At 31.0% G+C, this 21980-nt stretch overlaps 2 pseudogenes; both read left to right on the forward strand.

Moving 5' to 3' along the window:
* Window positions 1-3756: 3756 nt before the first annotated feature.
* On the forward strand, window positions 3757-3875 carry LOC112482957 (annotated as a pseudogene).
* Window positions 3876-12779: 8904 nt separating this feature from the next.
* Window positions 12780-12898, forward strand: LOC112482974 (annotated as a pseudogene).
* Window positions 12899-21980: the final 9082 nt, after the last annotated feature.

Here is a 21980-nt window from a genome sequence, read left to right on the forward strand (position 1 = left end):
AAAGATATTTCATGCAGATGGAAATAAAAAATAGCTGGAGTAGCAATACTTAAACTTTAAAACAAAAGCTGTAATAAGAGACAAAGAAGGTCATTACATAGTAATAAAGAGATCTATGCAACAAGAGGACATAACTCTAGTAAACATAGGAGCATCTACATATATAAACCAATAATAAACCAACATAAAGGGAGAGATCAGCAGTAATACACTCATAGCGGAAGACTAACACTCCGTTGAAACCAATGGGCAAGTCTTCCAGACAGAAAATCAACAAAGAAACAACAGTTTTAAATGACACACTAGAAAAGATGGATTTAATTGATATTTTAAGAGCATTTCGCCCCAAAGCAGCAGAATATTCATTCTTCTCAAGTGCACATAGAACATTTTCCAGGATAGACCACATGTTAGGCCAGAAAATAAGTCATATGACATGTCTTCTCCAACTACAATAGTATGAAACTGGAAATCAACTACAAGGAAAAAAAAATGGAAAATATATAAACACAGGGAGGCTAAACAACATGCTACTAAACAATGAATGGGTTAATCATGAGATAAAGAGCTTCTCAGACAAGAAAAAGGAGTTCATCACCACCAAACCAGTCTTACAAGAAATGTTAAGGGAAATCTTTAAGTTGAAGACGAAAAAAATTAAATATATGAATAATAAAATGGCAATAACTAGATATTTATCCAATTACTTTAAATGTAAATAGATTAAATGTTCCAATCAAAGGCATAGGGTGACTGACTGGATAAGAAAACAACACCCATACATATGCTACCTACAGGAAACCCACTTCAGATTGAAAGACACACACAGACTAAAAGTAAAGAAATAGAAAAAAAATGTCATGCAAATGAAAACAAACAAACAGAAAGCTGGGATAGCAATACTTATCTAACACAAAATAGACTTAAAAACAAAGGCTACAACATGAAACAAAGTACATTATGTAATGATAAAGGGATCAATCAAATAAGAAGATACAAACCCTTGCAAGCACTTATGCACCCAACATAGGAGTCCCTAAATACATAAAGCAAATATTAACCAACGTAAAGGGAGAGATTGACAGTATTGTCATAGTAGGGAACTTTAACAGCCCACCGACATCAACAAATAGATCATCCAAACAGAAAATCAAAAAGGAAACAGCAATCCTAAATAAACACATTATACTTGAGAGATTTAATTGATATTTTTAGAGCATTTTACCCCAGAGCAGCAGTATATACATTCTTTTCAAGCACACATGAAATGTTTTTCAGGATATCACGTTAGGTCACAAAACAACTCTCAATACATTTAAGAAGATTGAAATCATGTGAATTATCTTCAATCACGATGTTATAAAATTGAAAATTACTTTTAACCAGACAAATCAAGAAAAAAAGAGAGAGGACTCAAATAAATAAACTAGAAATGAAAGAGAAGTGACAACTGACACCACATTAACACAAAGAATTGTAACAAAATACTATGAATAACTACATGCCAACAAATTGGACAACCTGAAGGAAATGTATAAATTCTTAAAAACATAAAATCTTCTAAGACTGAATCAGGAATAAATAGAAAATCTGACCAAACCAATAACTCCTAACAAAATTAAATCATTAATCAAAAAACTCACATTAAACAAAATTCCTGAACCACATTGCTTCACTGTTGAATTTTACCAAACATTCAAAGAAAAATTAACTAATCTTTGCAAAGTATTTCAAAAAATTCAAGAGAAGGGGAGCCTCTCTAGCTTATTTTACGATGCTAGCATTACCTTGATTTCAAAAACATGCAAAACATTATAAAAATACAAAATTATAGGCCAATATCACTGATGAACATAGATGCAAAATTCCTCAACAAAATGTTAGCAAGCCATATTTTGCAATATGTTAAAAAGGTCACACACCATAATCAAGTGGGATTTATTTCTGGGATGCAAGATTGAAGAAAAAGCATTTGACAAAACACAACATTCATTTACAATTAAAACTCTCAGCAAAGTGAGCATAGAGGGAACATAACTCAACATAATAAAGGTCATATATGACAAACCCACAGCTAACATTAAACTCAAATAGTGGAAAGATAAAAGTTTTTTCCTTACAATCAGAAATAAGAAAAGGATGTTCATTCTCACCGCTTTTATTCAACATAGTATTGGAAGTCCTAGCAAATACCACATGATCTTTCTTCTATTTGGAATATAAAAAACAAAATAAACAAATTAACAAAACAAACATAGCTACAGGGAACAAATTTATTGCCATATAGAAGTTCAGGAGGCTGAGGAAACATAAAGGGATTAAGAAGTACAAATTGGAGATTGCAAAATAGTCACAGGTATACAAAGTACAGCATAAGAAATATAGTTAATAATATCATAATAAGTGTGTATGGTTTCATGTGAGTACTAGGATTATGGGGAGATCACAGCATAAGTTATATAAATATTAAACCATTATGCTGTACAGCTAAAACTAGTATAGTACTGAATGTAAATAAAAGATAAAAATCAATTAAGAAAATAAAATAAAGAAAATAAGTAACATCCACAGCATATAGTTAGATTATGAGTTTTTAAAAATAATTTGTTTTGCTAGGCTCTTAATTGGTAAACTTAATCAATTTACATTTAAAGTAATTAGTGATGAGAGAACTACTTCTGTAATTTTTCTTACTATTCACTATATGTTGCATATTTTTATTTCTGTTTCTTCAATATTTTCTTTTGTGCTTGATTAATTTTTAGCCATGTACCTTTTGATTGCCACCTTTATTTTCTTTTCTATATTATTGTATATATATTTTCAGTAGTTAGTATGGGAATTACATTGAGCATCCTAAATTGCTAATAATCTAAGTTGGATTGATAACAATTTAGCTTCAAATACATTTAAAAACTTTGCACTCTACAACTTCAGTTTATCCTCTATGCTGTTGTTATTAAAATCTACATTTTTATTCATAGTGTACCCTTTAACATAAATTTTAAATAATCGTTTGATTCATTTGTCTTTAAATCATGTAGGACACAAAAAGTGGAGTTATAAAATAAAATTTTAATAATACTGGACTTTATATATATCTATGTTTTTATATTTTTCACTATTATAGTATATATATTAGAAATATAAGAAATATTATTATTAATTCTAAAGGAGAAAATATCTAAACTTTAAAAAAATTTTAGAATGTTTCAAAAGTAATTCAAATAAATGAAAGTAAAGCTTTTTTTCTTTGGGTAAATGCTATCCAGTTTGGTGTGGCAGCAAAATATTAATTTAATGATTGATATTAGAGGCCTCTTAAGAAAGAGATTATATTCATTTATAAAAATAACAGAATTGGCCTTTGGAAAATAGAAGTTTTAATATCAAGAAAATGGATGGAAGAGGATACCCAAGTCACAACTAAATGTGTTAGCAAAATAGCACGAAGAAATGAAAAAGAATTTATACAAGTCATACTATTGAGAGAAGTAAAAATGTGAACCAATTTGTTGCATAGGTTGAAGCTTAAGTTATTGAAAGCAAGTGAAGAAAAAAAGGGAGCCTAAAAATTATTTTCATTTATTTATCATCATTATGATCATTATTCATTTATTTATCAGTTATTATTTATTCAAAAATATATTATAAAATAATTGTCTGTCAGGCATTATGATGAAATTTAAAAATTATGCTCATGAATCATACTTTGTGTAGATGGTGGGGAAAAAGGAATGACAAGAATAAAATAGAGTCCACGGCCATGCTACCCTGAACAAGCCTGATCCCGTCTGATCTTGGAAGCTAAGCAGGGTCAGGCCTGGTTAGTACTTGGATGGGAGACCACCTAGGAAGACTAGGTGCCGTAGGTGTAAAAAAATAATAAGGGATTGTGAGCTGACAAGGTCCTTGCAATCTGTGAGGCTATCCAAGGATTGCCTCGCCTAAAAAAAAAAAAAAAAAAAGAATAAAATAGAAAATAGATTAAAATATGTATTGTTGAGAAAAGCAATGCGAAATAATTAATGAAAGCCATCTCGTGTTTAGCAGATGGGAAGAAGAACCTTCCGTGAAGTGAACAGGAACTGCCTCTCTGAGTTGGTAACATTTGCGGGTCAAAGCTAAGTGAAGCTTTGACAATGCCAGTCCCTGTGTTTGGAAAGCCCTAAGGTCTGTGTTTGAAAACATTTTAAAAATTTTCAGCCACTGTGAGACTCTGTAAGGAGTCTTATAAAGATATAGCTAGAGAGATAGAAGCATTGCCACCATTGATAATGACTTGGGATTTTATTCCAAGTATATATGAAAAAAAAAATAGAGTTTTTGTTGAGAACGACTTAATCTATCTGCTACTGGTCTCAAATCTCAAAAATAACTTTATTAATAAAATGTATATTTGGTGTGGGAGCTACTGTTTTTTGGAGAGAGACAATGCTTATCATCAAGAAGGAAAGGCTATGTAATTCATCTGGCTCTATTTGAAGACCAACGCAATAACTAATCTAAGACAGAGAAAGCAGAACAATCAATAGATATTAGTTATTTTGCCCAGAGATGTTATAAATTTTAGTGTTCATATTTTATGGATTTGGAGGGTACAATTTGACAGATTACATAAGCAATACAGTGAATATCTTGTGTTTTCTGTTTTAAGTGGCTTGATATATGGCACAGACACAAAACTGAAGAAATATAAGCAAAAATGATTTAAATTTCTTGTAAGACAAATTTTAAGAAGAGGTAAAATGTATAATTAAGTAGTATCCTGTATATGAGATATTTAGGCGTATCCTGGACTGAAATAAAGACACTTAACATTCTTTAAAATGTATTTTATTATTTTTACTTATTTATAATTAAATGCATTAAGGTGACATTGATTAATAAAATTATATAGGTTTCAAGTGTACAATTCATGTCATATGTATATCGTATTGTGTGTTCACTCAAAGTTAAATTTCCTTCTGTCACCATATATTTGACTCTCTTTATTCTTGTGTACCTTCCCCTCTTCCCTGCTTTCCTCTGGTAACCACTAATCTATTGTCCATGTCCATAAGTCTTTCTTTCTTTGTCATATTTTGCTTTCAGTTTTATATCTCATATATGAGTGCAATTATATGGTTCTCAGCTTGTTCTATCTGATTCATTTTGCTTAGCGTAATAATCTCAAGATCCATCCATGTTGTTGCAAATAGCGGTATTTCATCTTTTCTTATGGTTGAGTGGTATTCCATTGAATATATGTACCACATCTTTACCCAATCAACTATCAAAGGGCACTTTGGTTGTTTCCACATCTTGGCCACTGTGAATAATGCTGCTATGAACATCGGGGTGCATATATCTTTGTTGATAAATGTTTTCAAGTTTTTTGGGGTACTCAGAAGAGGGATTGCCGGGTCATATGGTAATTATATTCTTAGGTTTTTGAGAAATCTCCAAACTGGTTTCCATAGTGGTTATACTAATTTACATTCCCTTCAGCAGTGTATGAAGGTTCCTATTTCTTCTAACCCCTCTAACACTTGTTATTACTTGTCTTGTTGATGATAACCATTATAACAGGTGTGAAGTCATGTCTAATTATGGTTTTGATTTGCATTTTCTTTCTAGCTAGTAAAGTTGAGCATCTCGTCCTAGGTCTGTTGGCCATTTGTATGTCTTCTTGAGAGAAGTGTCTGTTCAGGTCCTCTGCCTATTTTTTAATTAGATTGTTTGTTTATTTTTTTACTGTTGAGTTATATGCTTTCTTCGTATATTTTCTATATTATTTCCATGTCAAAAGTGTTGTATACAAATTTGTTCTTCTGTTGATTGTTGCCTCTTCAACTTAATGGTTTCTGTTGTTGTGCGGTAGCTTTTTAGTTTGATATAGTCCTATTTATTTATTTTTGCTTTTACTTCCCTTGACTTTGAGGACAAATGCATAAAATCCTCCCTAAATCCAAGGTCCATGTGTTTAATACCTATATTTTCTTCTTTGTGTATGTTTTTGACTCCTTTTTTGAAAATTATTTGCCCACATATGAGGATTTACCTCTAAACTCTCAATTCTGTTCCATTAGTCTGCGTGCCAATACCAGTCTGTTTTAATTATCAATGCTTTGTAGTATAACTCGATGTCAGGCAGAGTGATACTGCTGGCCTTGTTTTTTATCTTCAGGATTGCTTTGGCTATTTGGAGTCTTTTTTGCTTCCATACAAACTTGACATGGTTTTGTTCTATTTCTTTAAAGATTGCCATTGGAATTTTGATGGGGATTACATTAAATCTGTATAACAGTTTAGATAATACACTGTTGATTTTAACTATGTAGATTCTTCCAATTCACACACATGGAATATCTTTCCATTTCTTTGTGTTTTCTTCGGTTTTTTTTAATAATGTCTTACAGTTTTCAGTGTATAAGTACTTTACATGCTTCATTAGATTTATTCCTACGTAGTTTATTCTTTTTGTTGCAATTGCAAAAGGAATTGTTTTTTTCATTTCTTTTTCTGAAAATTTATTGTTGAATATAGGAACACTATGGATTTTGTACATTGATTTCGTATCCTAAAATTTTACTGTATTTGTTTATTATTTCTAATAATTTTTAGTGAAGTCATTAGGTTTTCTAGATAGAAAACCATCTCATCTGCAAAGAGTGACAATTTGAGTTTTTCATTCCCTATTTGGGTGCCTTTTATTTCTTTCTCTTGCCTGATTGCTCTAGCTAGGACTTCCAATACTATATTGAATAAGAGCAGTGATAGTGGACAGCTTTGTCTTGTTCCTTATATTATAAGGAAGGTTTTTAGCTTTTCACCATTAAGTATGATGTTAGCTGAGGATTTGTCATCTATGGCCTTTATTATATTGAGGTACTTTCCTTCTATACCCATTTTATTAAGTCTTTTAATCATAAATGGATGCTGTACCTTGTCAAATGCTTTTTCTGCATCTATTGATATGATTATATAATTTTTATTCTTTATTTTGTTTATGTGGCATATTACATTAATTGATTTGCATATATTAAACCATCCCTGTAACTCTGTGATGAAGCTCAATTGATCATGGTGTATAATCTTTTTATTATATTAGATCTGCTAGTATTTTATTTAGGATTTTCGCATCTGTTTTCGTGAGATATATTTCTATAGTTTTTTTCTTTTGTGTTATTTTTTTAACAGGTTTTAGTATCAGGGTAATGTTGGCCTCTCAAAATGAATTAGAAAATATTTTCTCTTCTCTATGTTTTAAAGAAGTTTGAGAAGAACCAGTATTAAATTTTCTTTGAATGTTTAGTAGAATTCACTGATGAAACCCTTCAGTCTGGACTTTTATGTTTTGGAATGTTTTGATGATTGCTTTAATTTTCTTACTATTGATTGGTCTATTTAGATTTTAAGTTCTTCATAATTCAGTCTAGGAAGGTTTTATATATCTAAGAACTTGTCCATTTCTTCTAGGTTATTAAATTTGGTGGCATATGATTTTTTGTAGTATTCTTGTATGATCTTTTGTAATTTGGTGGTATAAAAAAGAGAAATTATCTGTCATAACTTCTCTTTCATTTCTGATTTTGTTTATTTGTGTATTTTCTCTTTTTTCCTTAGGGAGGCTAGCCAAGGGTTTGCCAATTTTAGTGACCTTTTCAAAGAGCAAGCTCTTTGTTGCATTATTTTTTTCTATTGTATTTTTGTTTTCAATGTTATTTAATTCTGCTCTAATTTTTATTATTACCTTCCTTCTGCTGACTTTGGGCTTCATTTTCTTTTTTCAGTTTTTTTGAGATGCAATATTAGGTTGTTTATTTGGGATCATTCTTGTTTCTTGAAATACACTTGTAACGATATGAACTTTCTTCTTATTACTGCTTTTACTGTTTCCCAAAGGTTTTGATATGTTGTACTTTCTTATTTTTTTCTATGTATCTCCAGATCTCTCCTCCCCTTTTTTTTTTCTATGACCTAGTCATTCTTTAGTAGCATGTTGTTTAATCTCCACTTATTTGTGTTTTTTCTGTTGTCTTTTTACGCTTGATCACCACTTTCAGAACATTACTGTCAGAGGATATGCTTGGTATGATTTCAATATTCTTAAATTTGTTGAGGCTAGTTTATGTCCCAACATATGGTCTACCCTTGAGAATGTCTCATATACACTAGTGAAGAATGTGTGATCTGATGTTTTGGAATGAAAGGCTCTCTAAATGTTTATTATATCCAAGTAATCTAATGTGTCATTTAAGGATGATATTTTCTATTGATTTTCTGTTTGAATGACCTTTTCACAGCTAACAGTGGGGTATTTAGGTCTCTTACTATAATTGTGTTTTGTCAGTTTCTCCCTTTAAGTCTGTCGAGTTACTACTTTATATATATTGGTGCTCCCTGATTGGGAGCATAAATACAGATAAGTGTTATGTCTTCTTGATGTATGGTCTTCTTTATCATTATGAAGTGTCCTTTTTTGTTTCTCATTACCATTTTTATCTTGAAGTCTATTTCATCAGATATAAGTACAGCTACACCCACTTTTCTCTGTATGCCATTTTTTGAGGAGTATCTTTTTATACCCTTTCACTCTGAGTCCATATTTGTCCTTGTAGCTGAAATATGTCTTTTGAAGGCACCATTGGTTGGGCTTTGTGCTTTGATCTAGTCTGATACTCTGTGCCTTTTTATTGGCGAGTTAAGTTTCTTTGCATTGATGGTGATTATTGAAACATGATGTTTTCCTGTAGCCATTTTATCTTTTGCTTTCTGGTAACTGTCTGAATTGTTTCTTTGCCCTTGTGTTTCTGTCTGTTATTTTAGTGTGGTGTTCTATGATATTTCCCTCTATTCCCTCTTATTTTATGTTATGTGTCTCAGTTTTGGATCTTTTTTGTTTGTGGTTACCATTAAGTTTATATAAAAGTAAGTTTCATATATACAGTATTCCTTTTTATTCTGCATTCATCTTATCTCCATTCTCTTCTGCAAATTGAGACTTTTATTTCCTCTCCTTTTCTGTTTTTATTGTCTCAAAATATCCCTATTTTTTGCTGTGAGTGTGAGTTGCAGTAGCTATTACCTTCTCTTTTTAAAATGTTTTACCTCTTTTAACCATTATGTAACCATTGTATTTAAGTTTATAATACTCTACTCTGAATAAGGGTTGCAGTTTTCTCCTAGTCATCTTATTCACAGTTTTGTTTCTTTTTGTCTTTTTGTTTCAGATAAAATAACCCCTTCAGTATTTCCTCTAATGCAGGCCTTGTTTTGGAAAATTTTCCTCTGCTCCTGTATGTCTTAAAAAGGTCTTTATTTTTTCTTCATATCTGAAGAGATCTTTGCTGAATATATTATTCTTGGCTGGTAATTTCTTTCTTTTAATAGTTTGAGTATTTGATCTACTCCATTCTAACTTATATTGTTTCTGCTGAAAAGTTTGATGATAATCTAATGCATTTTTCTTTACGAGTTATCAACTTCTTTTCCTTGGTTGCCTTGAGAATTCTTTCTTTTTCATTAATTTTTGAAAGTTTTAATATAATGTGTTTCAAAGAAGGTTTTTTGGATTGAGATAATTAGGTGTTCTGTTTGCTTTTGGGGTTTGAGGATCCAGTTCTTTTCATAGGTTTGAGAAGTTTTTGTTGGCTATTTGAATAGGCTCTCTGTTCTCTTCTCCCTCTCTTCTTTTTCTGGTGTGCCTGTTATTCTTATATTGCTTTGTTGATGGTGTCAGATAGCTCTTGTAGAGCTGTTCTTTTTTTCTCTCTCAAGTCTCTCTCTTCTTCCATCTACCTCATTTCCAGATTTTTGCCTTCAATGTCACAAATTCTTTCCTCCATCTGGTCAGCTCTATCTCCTAAGTTTGCAATTTCAGCTCTAGAATTTCTATTTTTTTTTAAAAGTTTCAGTCTCTTTGGTAAAGTATTCCTGTTGTTTATGATTTTGGTTCTGAGTTCATTAACCTGTCGATTAGAACTTTCTTGCATCTTGTTGAGTTTTGCATAACTACAATTTTGAATTCTCTGTCTTTTAAATACACATTTCTATATCTCTAATTTTATTCTCTGGAGATTTTTTTTTTCTTTCTGAGCTGCCTTTTCGCCTTGGTTGTTCATGGTATTTGATGGATTATTTTTCTGCCAAAGCATTTATGAGATACAACTCTGCTTTTAAAAAGTTATTAAGAGTGATCCTTGTTGAGACAAGTTCTAGCAGAAGCCATCATTCCCACGTCAAGACTTCTTCCACACCCAATGTGTAGACACAGGTGGGCACCGCATCTCAGTCTTATGTGTTTACCTTACTGATATTATTTCTTCAAGTAGCTTCATGTTACTTTCAAGTATCTTTTTACTTCAACCTGATGGACTCTATTTAGCATCTATTTTAGGGAAAGTCTACTAGTAAAAAGCTTACTCAATTGTTGTTTATTTAGAAATGTCTTAATTCCCCCCTCATTTTTGAAGACAATTTTTCTAAATATATAATTCTTGTTTTACAGATTTTTTTCTTTTCTTTTAACACTTTAAATATATCGTCCCAGTGCCTTCTGGACTTTACATTTTTTAAAAGATATAAGCCATTAATCTTTTTGAGGATCCTTTGTAAGTTGCAACTCACTTCTGTCTTATTGCTATCAAGATTCTTTTTCTTTGGTTTTAGGCAATATGATTTTTATATGTCTTGATGTAGATCTCTTTGAATTTATCCTAATTTGATGTCTTCTTAGCTGTGTAGATTCATGTAATTCATTAAATTTGGGAAGTTATGGCCATTTATTCTTCAAATATTATGTCTGCTTCTTTCTTCTTTTTCTGCAAATTTTATTATGTGTATGTTGTTATGCTTGATAATGTCTCATAGTCTCCTTAGGATCTGTTCATTTTCTTAATTTTTTTTTCTTTTACTTCTCCAACAGTATACTATCAATTGCCCTGTATTCAAGATTACTGATGATTTCTTTTGTATGCTCAAGTCTGTTATTGAATCCCTCCAGTGATTTGTTTTTACTTCAATTATTGTACTTTTCAGCTTGAGAATTTTCATTTAGTTACTTTTTATAATCTCTCTGTCTTTATTGATAGTCTATTTGTTCGTATATATTTGTTCTCCTTATTTCTTTTAGTTTAATTCCCAAGATTTCCTCTAGATCTTTGAGCATATTTAATATATATATATTTAAAGTCTTTTTTAGAGAGTCCAGTGTTTGGACTTCCTCAATAATTTATATTCTCATTGAATAGGGCATACTATTGAGTTTCTTTGTATGTGAAATCATAATCATAAAGTTCTTACGCGGTTTTTTTTGTTGTTAATTTTACTTAACGTGAGATTCTCAAGATCGGTCCATGTTGTAAATGGCAATGTTTTATCTTTTTTTATGGCTGAGAAGTATTTAATTTTATATATGTATGTACTACATCTTTATCTAGATATCCATCAAAGGACACTTAGGTTGTTTCCATATATTGGCTATTGTGACTAATGCTTCAATAAACATAGGGACACATATGTCCCTACGTTTTTATTGAGGAAATTCCATACTGTTTTCCAAAGTGGTTGCACCAATTTATATTCCCACCAGCAGTGTGCAAGTGTTCCTTTTTCTCCAAATCCTCTCTAACACTTGTTAGCGCTTGTCTTATTAATAATAGCCATTCTAAAGGTGAAAATTGGTAGCTCCTTGTAGTTTTGATTTCCATTTTCCTAACAGCTAGTGATGTTCAGCATTTTTTAATATATCTGTTGGCCATATTTGTGTCTTTCTTGGAAAATATCTATGCAGGTCCTCTGACAATTTTTAAATCAGATTTTTGTTGTTGGTGGTGTTGAGTTGTATAGTTCTTTATATATTTTGGACAGTAGCTACTTATTGAAGTAATCATTTGCAACTGTCTTCTCCAATTTGGTGGCATTTACTTTGTGTTTTGCTAATGGTTTCTTTTGCTGTGTAGAAGCTTTTTAGTTTGATAAAATCCCACTTATTTTTGTTTTTACTTTTACTTTCCTTGACTTCTGGATAATATTCACAAAAAACTCTCTGAGACTAAGGTCTATAAGTTTAAAGCTTATGTTTTCTTCTATGTATTTTATTGTTTCAGGTTTTATATTCAAGTGTTTGCTGTGTTTTTAGTTAATTTTTGTGTACAGTATCTTATAGAAGTCTAGTTTCATTCTTTTGCATGTGGCTTTCCAAGGTTTTCAAAACCAGTTATTGAAGAGGCTTTCTTTATTCATTACATGTTTTTGGTTTCTTTATCAAAAATAAGTTGTCCGTATATGTGTGGGTTTATTGTTGGGCTATCAATTCTATTTCATTGGTCTGTATGTTTTTCTACTAAAACAATACTTTTTGATGTAGCTTTGTGGTAGTTTGAAGTCAGGGAATGTGTTTCCTCCATTTTTTTTTTCTTCCTCAGAATTGCTTTGGATATTCTAAGTCTTTTTGTGGTTCCATACAAATACGAAGATTTTTTTTGTTGTATTTCATTGAAAAATGCCATTGGGATTTTGATGGGGATTGCACTAAATATGTATATTGCTTTAGGTAATAAGACTATTTTAATAATGCTAATTCTTCTACTCCATGAACATGGAATATCTTTTCATTTCTTTGTGTCTTCATTTTCTTTAAACAATGTCTTGTAGCTTTCAGTATACAGGTCCTTCAACTCCTTTGTTAAATGTATTCCTACCCATTTTATTTATTTTGTTGCAGTTGTAATTGATATTGTATTCTTCATTTCATTTTCTGATATTTTATTGTTAGTATATAAAAATGAAATTGAGTCTACAGCCATGCCACCCTGAACATGCCCTATCTCATCTGATCTTGGAAGCTAAGCAGAGTCGGGCCTGGTTAGTATTTGGATGGGAGACCACCTAAGAATACCAGGTTCTGTAGGTGTTAAAAAAAAAAATTAAAAAAAAAGAAAAGAAATTGAGTTTAGTATATTAATTTTGTATCCTGCAACTTTAGTGTATTTGTTTATTGTCTCAATCTTTTTGTGGAGTCTTTAGAGTTTTCTATATATAGAATTATGTTCTATGCAAATAGTGACAGTTTTACTTCCATATTCCCAATTTGGATGCCTTTTATTTCTCTTTCTTACCTAATTGACAAGGATTTCCAGTAATATGTCGAATGATGTGGTGAGAGTGGGCATTTATGCCTTGTTCCTGATCTTAGAGGAAAAGCTTTTAGTTTTTCACCGTTGAGTACAATATTAGCAGAGAATTTATCATATGTCATTTGTTATGTTGAGGTGGTTTCCTTCTATAACCATTTTAAGTGTTTTTTCCTTCTATAACTATTCATAAGTGTTTCAATCATAAACGGATGCTGTATCTTGTCACATGATTTTTCTGCATCTATGATATAATCATAAGATTCATATCTTGTATTTTGTTAATGTAATGTATCATATTGATTTGTTTGCACATATTGAACCATCCTTGCATCCTTGGAATGAGCCTCACTTAACTGTGATGTATTATCCTTTCAATGTATTGTTGTTTTTGATTCACTAGTATTTTCTTTAGGATTTTTGCATCTATAATCATTGGAGATGTTGGCCTGTAATTTTTTTTGTATGTTCTTATCTGATTTTGGTATCAAAGTAATGTTTGGAATAAGTTAGAAATAAAAGGGTTGGTATTAAATCTTCTTTGAATATTTGTTTGAATTCACCAGAAAGCCATCTGGTCCTGGACTTTTTTCTTTTAGGAGATTTTTGGTTACTATTTCAATTTTCTTACTAGTGATTGGTATATTTAGGTTTTCTCATTCTTCAAGGTTCAGTATAGGAAGGTTATATACTTCTAAGAACTTGTCTGTTTTTTCTAGGTTATCAAATTTGGTAGCATATAGCTTTTCATAATATTTTTATGTAATTGTTTATATTTCTATGGTGTCTGTTATAACTTCTCTTTCATTTCTGATTTTATTTATTTGAGTCTTTTCTTTTTTTTACTTAATGAGTCTAGCCAGAAGTTTGTCATTTTTATTTATTTTTTTAAAAAAACAACTCTTTGTTTCATTATTTTTTCTTTTCTTTTCTTTCTTTCTTTCTTTCTTCCTTTCTTTCTTTCTTTCTTTCTCTCTCTCTTTTTCTTTATTTCCTTTCTTTTATCTTTCTCTTTCTCTTCCTCACCTTTTCTTTCTTTCTAATATATACATATATGTTATAAAATATATCATTTTTAAGTGTATAGTTCTGTGCTTCCTTTCTTCCTTTCTTCCTTTCTTCCTTTCTTCCTTTCTTCCTTTCTTCCTTTCTTCCTTTCTTCCTTTCTTCCTTTCTTCCTTTCTTCCTTTCTTCCTTTCTTCCTTTCTTCCTTTCTTTATCTTTTTTATTAAAAAATATTGATATGACATTGTTTAATAAATCTAATATCTTTCAAATGTACAATTCTACAGTATATCTTATCATACGTATATTGCATTGTGTGTTCAACACCCAACATTAAATTTTCTTCTGTTGCCAGATATAGAACACTTTTTACCCCTATCTAACACCCCCTTCTCCCCTCCCCTCTGATGACTGACCACTAATCCACTGTCTGTGTCCATGAGTCTTTGTTTGTTTGTCATTTTTTTTGTTGCTTTCAGTTTTATATCCCACACGAGTGAAATGAAACAGTTGTAAAATTTTTCTGTTTGACTTATTGTCCTTAGCATAATTATCTCAAGAATTTTTTCTATTGCCTTTTTGTTCTCCATTTTATTTAATTTTACTTTAATTTTTATTATTTTCTTCCTTCTACTGACTTTTGGCTTCATTTGTTATTTTTTTCCTAATTCTTTTAAATGTAATATTAGACTGTTTATTTGAGATTCTTTTTTCTTTTTTATGGTAGGCTTGTAATGCCTATCACTTAATACAACTTTTGCTGCATCCTCTAAATTTTGGTATGTCTTATTTTCATTTGTCTTTATATATTTTCTAATTTCTTCTTTTATTTCTTTTTTTTATCCAGTAGTTGTTCAGTAGAATGTTTTTTAATCTCAACGTATTTGTGGGTTTTTTGTTTTTTGTTTTTGCTTTCTTCTTGTAGTGAATTTTTTTCTGTTGTGGTCAGAAAATACAGGTTTTTTTTTTTTAATATTTTTAATCTTAAAGTTATTGAGACTGATTTTGTGCCCCAACATATGGTCTATCTTTGAGAATATTTCATGGGAATTTGAGACGAATATATATTTTATTGTTTTAAGATGGAAAGTTTTATAAATATTGACTAAATGCATCTGGTCTAATATATCCTTTAAGGCTGGTATTTCCTTATTGACTTTCTTTTTGGATGATCTATCCATTGCCATCAGTGGATATTCAGACCCCTATTGTAATTATATTTTTATCAGTTTCTACCTTTAAGTCTGTTAGTAATTGCTTTAAACTTTGGATTTTGGTACTCCCAGATTGGTGCATATATATTGACAAGTGTTATGTCTTCTTTTCTTCTTAACGAATAGTCCCCTTATTATTACAAAATGTTCATCTCTGTCTTGTTATTTTTAAATCTATTTTTTTTTTCTAATGTAAGTCTGGCTACACCACATTTCTCAGCATGCCTTTTGCTTGGAGAATCATTTCCACCCTATCTGCAACACTGCTGGTTTACACACCTTAATGGTTACAAACTGCGGTTTTCAAGGCAACTATAGATTTAAGGTTTTGGAAATGAGAATAGGTCAAATTAGAATACCATAAATCCTGCTGTCCTCACCTAGATTTAGCAGTTTTATTTTTGTTTTTAATAAATGCTATTGAGATTTTTACAAACTGTTAGTTATTTTTCAAAGTTTCACATAGTTGACTTGCACTATTTTTTGTCAGTGTTTTTATTCCTTTTTATGTAAGGATTTATTTCCAGAGGTCCCCACTCTGTTTTATTTTGAAAATAAATAATGTTGTTTGACTGCTTTTCAAAATGTGTTAAAACTCAGTAAACTATTCAACACACATCCCCATGGCTTTTAGAAGAAAAAAAAAAACACACATGAACCTTTTCTTTCTAGTTAGAAAAAAAAGATGCATAATTATTTTTGCTCAAAATTATTTATTTTTACCAGTTTAGCATATTTCAAAGAATTGTAACAACTGGCTTTTCTCAAGTAACTAAAGAAAAACAATGTTTTTGATATTTCTCATGAAGTCTACTTAAGGTACCAAGAATCATAATTCCTTGAATATGTGAAAGGCAGTATTTGTAGAGGTCAAAAGCATAACACCTATATAATTTTATTAACTAATGTCACCTCAATAAATTAAAATGAAATGAAATGAAATGAAATTAATTAAATTTAATTTAATTAAATTTAAAAAAAGAACATTGGCTCTGGACTTCAACTGTTTGGATTCAGATCCTAGCTCTGTCACATGCTAGCTATGCGACTTTAGCCAAAGTACTTAAGTTCTCTGTACCTGAGTTTTCATATGTAAATTTCTGATTATGAGCATATTTACCTTATGCTGTTTTTAGAAAGATTAAATGAGTGACTATTTTTAACATACTTAAGATATTGCCTGACATATATAAAAACTGCATAAGCATTTTACCTAAAAACTTAAAATGGAATAATGCTATGCAAGATTCATAACTATACACATGGATCTCCATATAGTTTTCCAGAATCAGACAAAAATTTTTGGTTTACTTATTTTTTTTTTAAACTTGAATGATGATGAGGATGTAATCTCACCTTTTATCAACTAGTCCATCTTATTAAGTGTCTTAAACTAAATGAAAAATTAGAAGTACAATCATTTACTGTCACACAGAAAAAGGGAGTTGCTATCACTGTTTGATATAGCATGATCCTGGAGTCTGTGTTTCTCTTTCTGTGACTGGAGCTAATACTTTCAATGCCTTCATTTAATTCTTCCCTTGATTTAATTCTTTGCCATTAACAGACACACAAGGACAAGGAAGCAATGGAAGCACCAAGTTACCAGAAAGCAAAAGATAAAATGGCAACAAAAACCCCTCATATTATGATAATCACCCTAAATATAAATGGACTGAACTCACCAATAAAAAGGCACAGAGTAGCAGATTGGATCAAAAAACAAAACCCAACCATATGGTGACTCCAGAAGACACATTTTCGTTCCAAAGACAAATATAGACTCAAAGTGAAAGGGTAGAAAATGATACTTCAAGCAAATGGCATTCAGAGAAAAGCAGGAATAGCGATATTAATATCAGATGAAATAGACTTCAAAATAAAAAAGGTAAAGAAAGATACTGAGGGACACTTCGTAATGATAAAGGGAACCAAGGACCAAGAAGACATAACACTTATTAATATCTATGGTCCCAATCAGGGAGCCCTGAAATATGCAAAGCAATTACTAACAGAACTAAAGAGAGAAACAGACCAAAACACTATTGTAATAGGGGACCTAAATACCACACTGTCGGATATGAACAGATCATCGAAACAGAAAATCAATAGGGAAATAACATCTTTAAATGATACATTAGACCAAATGGACATAATTAACATTTACAGAACCTTCCATCCCAAAATAGCTGCTTATACATTCTTCTCTAGAGTACATCGAACATTCTCAAAAATCTATTACATACTGGGACACAGATGTAGTCTCATCGAATAAAAGAGAGTTGAAATCATACCAATCATATTCTCTGATCAATTCATTGAAACTGGGGATCAACTGTGAAAAGAAAGTGGGAAGAACCACAAATAAATGGAGATTAAACAACATGCTACTGAATAATAACTGGGTCAGAGAAGAAATAAAAAGAGAGATACATAGAAATTAATAATGATAGTATAACAAATCAAAACTTTTGAGACATGACAAAAACGGTAATAAGAGGAAAGTTCATATTATTACAGCAAAACCAGAATGAGAAACCATCTCATACCTGTTAGAATAGCTATAAACAACAGGATAAGTAATAACAAGTGCTGGAGAGGATGTGGAGAAAAAGGAACCCTCATACTCCACTGATGAGTCTGCAAATAGGTAAGCCACTATGGAAAACAGTACCGAGGTTCCTCAAAAAATGAAGAATTGATCTACAATATGATCTAGCAATCTCTCTACTGGGTATTTACCCAAAAGTCTTGAAAATTCATATCCGAAAGATATTTTCACACCGATGTTCATAGCAGCATTATTCACAGTGGCCAGGACATGGAAGCAACCAAAGCATCCTGCAATAGATGATTGTTTAAAGAAGCTGTGGTACATATATGCAATGGAATATTACTCAGCCATAAAAAGAGATGAAATACTGCCATTTGAGACAATATCGTTGGACCTTGAGATAATCACGCTAAGCTAAATAAGACAGACATAAAAAATTGAAAATCACATGATATCACTTATATGTGGGATATAAACATAAAAGCAACAAATGAATAGGATAGATAGAGACTCATGGATATGGACAATAGATTAGTGGTTACCAGAGGATGGGGGTGGGAGGAGGGAGGTAGATGGGGTAAAAGGAGTCAAATATATGGTAACAGAAAGAAATCTAACTATGGGAAGTGAACACACAATGTAAATATGTGTGTGTGTGTTAATGTTAAAGTGTACAACTGAAACTTATTGGACTTCATTAACCAATGTCACCATGAAAAAAATTAAATAAATAAATGAATAAATAATTTTAAAAAGGGAAAAATACAGTCATATAGAAATAGTGGGAAATTCCATAGTTAGAGTGTAAAAAATGTCTCCAGAGAAGAAATTGTAATAGTATCTAAAGAAAGCCCTGTGACTTTGAGGATTCTTTGCTGATTGTACATTTGGAAAGAAGAAAAACAGAGGAGATGGTGCTTGAACCTAAATACAAATGTAAGAGTTGCAAGAAAGGAAAGCTAATTAAAAAATTGGAGACTTGCAAAATAGACTAGAAACAAGAAAAAGAACTCTTTGCTGGGTTCAAAACAGGAAGAGAAACAAGGAAGAATTTCATTCCTTGGAACAGATGGTATAATGTTAGCAGAATAACTTAACTGCTGTTTTGTTTTTGTCTTATTCATAAGGGGAATTTGTTTCATTGAAACTGTTAGAGGGAGATAACATATTATTTACATCTTAGTGTGCCTGAACAGGTAGGGAGATAGCACACAGCTCCAGTACCTCCAAACATTTCCTGGACATAACTATTACCAGAGTACAAAAAAAGGAAAAAGTCCAGAACCAGATTTGGCAATCATTGTAAACCACTAAACCATGGAGAATGAGATAAATGGATAGGATGCAGAGAAAAATTCAATTTTTAAAAAAGTAAATGACATGTATGGGATCTTGATGTATTTAGGTTGTTTCAGAGTACTGTATATAGAAAGAATGAAGCAAATACTGGGTTCCAGTATAAATTTATTAGGAACGAACCATGGTAGAAAGTATAGTCTCCTTTTTTTTCAGGTAAATAAGAGAATGCCATTATCATTTAAATATAGTTATATATTTAAATGTGAATGTGTATACACACACACACGTGTGTGTGTACGTGTGTGTGTATCTTCCCATATCCCTTTTCTAAAGTAAAAGGGAATAACTATATTATATTTCCACTCACAATTACATGAGAGTTCTTGACTCTCCACTTTCTTGCCAGCGGTGGTTTTGCCAGCATTTTCAATTTTATCTACTCATGTCTGTGCAGTAAAAGTATTGATTTTAAAAAGCATTTAAAAAGTCTCTTAAAACATCATGACAGATAGTGATAGAATAATCTGCTAAATTATAGCTGGTTAAATAATTATATCCTAGGAATAACAACCAAAGGATTAGCTTTGATTCTTTCAGCCCACCTACTAACTGCATGACTTTGGGCAAGTTACCTATGTCTCAGTTCATTTTTTGTGAAATGGCCTTATAATGGTTCTGCCTCATAGGTTTGTTATAAAGAGTAAATTCAAATACCCATAAGAGACTTAAAAGGGTGCTTGTCACATATCAAACACTCAATACATATTAAATAAAGTTGTTATTATTTGCCATTTGTACTTTTGAAGGCAAAGACTATGAAGGGACTGAGAGGTCAAGATCTTCCACACATAAAACATGCCAGTCTTAAGAACATGAAATCGAAAGTCAATCTGGGGGGCAAAGAAAGGTAATATTTGATGGAGATATTTTTAATACATGGATAAGAAGGAAAAACTTCAGAAGTTAAAGAGGTGACCAGGAGAGAGTCTGCCAAATGAATGACACAGTATAAATAGTGTAGAAGCGAAATCGAGTTGTAGTTAAAAACAAACTAACAGACAAAGAGACTAGATGTAGTACAAAATTTGATGGAAATGAAAATGTATACAAAGATTCCAACTTTGATAAATATTTCTATCTTGGTTAGAATCTTAAGGACCCCAATAGAAGATATTTTTCCATGTTGAAGCAGGTTGTTTAACAGCAGATAGTAAGCAATTCCCTGGATACATTTATTTTATCCTGTACTAGAATTTCGAAAGACTCTGTTCTTGACCTTATTGATCAGTTTTTTTTATTATTTTCTGGTTGAAAATAGAAGTTTGCTAACTAAATCTCTTAATCTGATAGGAGAGTTAAAATGCTTGATATCGAATTTAAATTTAAATATTTGAACAGATTGAAATGTGTCACTTTTTAATAAGATTTTTTTCCAAGCAAGCAAACAAAAATCCACTGTCCTTGACTAGCAAAAAATATCTTCATCTGTGTTAGTATAATTATTCATATTATAACATAGTATTGTGTTTATTTTGGATAATTCTATTTTAAGGAGGCTCTCGAAACAAAAAAGTATATTCATAAGAGAATAAATAAGATGCAGACTTCTTTTTTTAAACCATTGAACTGTGCACTTCTTTTTTAGTAAAAAGGATTCTTTACTTTTTAACTTTTTAATTTTTTTTATTATGGTGATATTGGTTAACAAAATCCAGTAAGTTTCGGATGTACAATTTAACAATAAGGCATATATATATCTTCCCATATCCCTTATACATATATACATACATACATATATATATATATATTGCATTGTGTGTTCACTGCTCAACTTTTTCTGTCTGGCTTATTTCACATAGCATGATTATCTCAAGGTCCATCCATGTTGTTGCAAATGGCAGTATTTCATCTCTTCTTATGGCTGAGTAATATTCCATTGTATATATGCAGACTTCTTTTTATCTGAGAAATAATTAATGAAACTCAGTTTGAAATGATGGCATTGGTCTGTCCAGTTAGGACAGAAGAGAAATAAATAAACAACCAACCAACAGCAAAGCAAAATTTAAGAATCTGTCATGTGGAAGTTATGTTTTATTTCCTATGGACTAAAATATATAGATAAATCCAAAGTATGTGCATTTTGTGGAAGATGATTTTAGCTAAAAGTGGCAGAACCAGAGCTCCCTTTTCTTTTTCTCCTACCGTCCCATTTCTACTTCTTTCATAGTATTTGTCAAACTCTGTTGTAGTATATATTTTTATGTCTGTCATTCTGATTGTGAACTCCTTAAAGAAAGAATATATTTTGTTGTCTTGTTATTTTTTCACAATTAACACAGGGCATGTTACGCAGGCTTGAGAGATGTGTGTTAAATGAAATAGAATGGATTATTTATTAAATAAAAACATCCAAAACCTTGACTAGATGCATTTTCAGGTTGAATATCCTCAGTTTCTGGCAATCATTACACAATTACAAAAGCAAATAATATTGATAGTTTAGAGAGAATTTCATTTTGTATTAGTTGAGAGTTAGTTTTAGAAGCTCTTTATTCTAAGTCTCTGTGTCAATTCCACAAAGAATCAATAGATCTGATGTGATGAGGCTATTTCATTATAAAATTTTATATGTGGATAAATTTTCATGGATTCACGTGAATTAAAAAATAATACAATTAAAAAATAGGAACATCAGTAGTGCCTCCTGCACTAAGGCCAGAATCTATGACTAATTTGGCACAGGAAGCATTTACTATCCTGGAAGTGATGTTAGTTTTGCTGGGGTTT

The sequence above is a fragment of the Pteropus alecto genome, unplaced genomic scaffold (assembly GCF_000325575.1).
Source record: "Pteropus alecto unplaced genomic scaffold, ASM32557v1 scaffold16, whole genome shotgun sequence".
Taxonomy (NCBI): Eukaryota; Metazoa; Chordata; class Mammalia; order Chiroptera; family Pteropodidae; genus Pteropus; species Pteropus alecto.